This window comes from Crocuta crocuta, unplaced genomic scaffold, assembly GCF_008692635.1.
Source record: "Crocuta crocuta isolate KB4526 unplaced genomic scaffold, BGI_CrCroc_1.0 scaffold1529, whole genome shotgun sequence".
Taxonomy (NCBI): Eukaryota; Metazoa; Chordata; class Mammalia; order Carnivora; family Hyaenidae; genus Crocuta; species Crocuta crocuta.
The window spans coordinates 94,704-97,623 of record NW_027532160.1 but is presented as its reverse complement, the minus strand read 5'-3'; positions in this window follow the sequence as shown (position 1 = coordinate 97,623).

Below are 2,920 nucleotides of genomic sequence, written 5' to 3'. Positions count from 1 at the left end.
TAGCCATTCACAGGCAAAAAGAAATTAATAGAAACTTCCTGAAGAACTTCCTGAAGAGAAATTGCATTTACTAATTAAATCAACTGTCTTAAATATGTCCAAAGAGCTAAAGGGAGCCAAGAGCAAAGAACTATAGGAAACCGGTAGGACAATGTCATACCAAACAGAGAATATCAATAGAGAGATAGAATTTATAGAAAGGAATCAAAAAATAAATTCTGGAATTGAAAAGTACAATAACTGAAATAAAAAAAATTCCCTAGAGGAGAGAGTTTTGAGCAAGATTTGCGCAAGCAGAAGAGTCAATGAAATTGGAGATAGATCAATCCATATTATCTATCTAGGAGCAAGAAGAAAAAAGAATGAAGAAAAATTAATAGAGACTAAGAAACTGGTGAGACACTATCAATCATATTAACATATACATAATAGGGTTTCCAGAGGGAGAGATGAGAGAGAGAGGGGGAATAAAGAATATTTGAAGAAATAATGGCTGGAGCACCTGGGTGGCTCAGTCGGTTAAACATTTGACTTTGGCTCAGGTCTTGGTCTCATGGTTCGTGATTTGAAGCCCTGTATCAGGCTCTGTGCTGTCAGCGCAGCTTCAGATCCTCTGTCTCCCTCTCTCTCTCTGCCCCTCCCCTGTTTGGGCATGTGTGCTTTCTCTCTCTCTCTCTCTCTCTCAAAAATAAACATTTTTTTAAAAAGAAAGAAAAAGAAATAATGGCTGATAGCTTCCCAAATTTAATGAAATACATGAATTACACACCAAGAAGCTAACAAACTCCAAGCAGAATAAACTCAAGAGACCCACACTGAGATATATTACAGTCAAATGGTCAAAAGCGAAAGACAGAATTTTGAAAGCATAAAGGAAGAAGTGACTCATGATGTACATAAAACAATCAGTATGATTAACAGCCTATTTCTCTTCAGCAGTCATAGAAGCCAGAAAGCAATGGGGTCACAAATTCAAAGGGCTGAAAGAAAAAAAAAAATCTTGTACAGCAAGAATTCTGTATCTGTCAAACAACCCTTCTAAAATTAAGTGGAAATTAAGACATTGCAAGGAAAACAAAAAACTGGTTTGTTACTAATAGACTACAAGAAGTGCTAGAGTCCTTAAGTCTGCAACAAAAGGACACGAGACAGTAACTCAAGGGCATATGATGAAATAATGAACATGCAAAGGTAGCTACAGAGGCAAAGGTAAAAGCCAGCATTATCATAGTTTTTGTTTGTATCTCCTCTTTTCATCTTATACATTTTTAAAAGACAAACACATAATGATAATTATAAATCTATGTTACTGAACATACAATGTATAAAGGTGTAATTTGTGACATTAATAACATAAAGGGGAGTACAAAGTTATAAATGAAGTAGCATTTTTTATACACTTAAAGTCAAGTTGGTATCAATTAAAATTAGATTTTTTATAATTTTAGGATGTTATATGTAAGTAACATCCATGGTAACATGTTACCCATGGTAACCACTGAGAAAATATCTATAGAATATAAACAAAAGGAAATGAGAAGGGAACCAAAACGTATCACCACAAAAAAATCAACTAAACACGAAGGGAATTCAGGGACAACAAAACTCTAAGACATGTGGAAAACAAATAGCAAAATGTCATAAGGCCTTCCTTATTAGATATGATTTTAAATGGAAATAGATTAAATTCTTCAATCAAAAAGGCAGAAAGATTGGAAGAATAAATAACTATTGGGCCAAAGGAGAAATCATAAGGAAAGTTAGAAAATAACTTGAGAGAAATGAAAGTGAAAACAAAATGTAACAAAACTTCTAGGCTATAACAGAAGCAGTGCTAACAGGGAAAGTTGTAGCTATAAACACTTACGTTTAAAAATTAAAAAATGGGGCACCTGGGTGGCTCAGTGTGTTAAACATCTGACCTTGCTCAGGTCATGATCTCAGGGTTCGTGAGTTCAAGCCCCACATCAGGCTCTGTGCTGACTGCTCAGAGCCTGGAGTCTGCTTCGGATTCTGTGTCTCCCTCTCTCTCTCTCTCTGCCCCTCCCCCGCTCATGCTCTCTCTCCCTCTCTCTCTCTCTCTCTCTCTCAAGTAAATAAACATTAAAATATTAAAAAAAATAAGAGGCATCTTAAATCAACAACCTTAATTTTCAACTGTAAGGAACAAGAAAAAGAACAAACTAAACCTAAAGCCAACAGAAGGAAGGAAATAAGAGAGATTAGAGCAGAGATCAATAAAATAGAGAATAAAAAAACAATAGAGAAAATCAATAAAACCAAGAGTAGATTCTTTGAAAGTATCAACAAAATTGAGAAACCTTTAGCTAGACTAAGACAAAAAGAGAGACTTAAATTAATAACACCAGAAAAGAGATCAGGGACATTACTGTTGATTTTACAGAAATAAAAAGGATTATAAGAAAATACGATTAACAATTGTACATCAGCAAAGTGGACAACCTAGATGAAATGGAAAAATTCCTAGAAACACACAGCTACTGAAAATGAATTATAAAGAAATAGAAAATTTCAAAAGATCTATTGCCAATAAGGAGATTAAGTCAGTATCAAAAACTTCCCAACAAAGAAAAACTGAATGAGATGGTCTTACTATATAAAGCTACCAAACATTAAACATATTAACACCTACATTTCTCAAACTACTCCAAACTATATGAGGAGAAAATGTTTTCCGAATGAGTATAAGTGAACGAAGCCAGATACAAAAGGACAAATACTGTATGATTCTGCTCACGTGATGTACCTACAATAGGCAAATTCATAGAAACAGAAAGTGGAATAGACGTTGCCAGGAGTTGGGGGTAGGGGACAGAAAAAGGAGAATAACTGTACATCTAGTTGTACAGGGGAAGTCTATGTAAACAGAGTCACAGAGTGAAGGGAACTGGGGATAAAT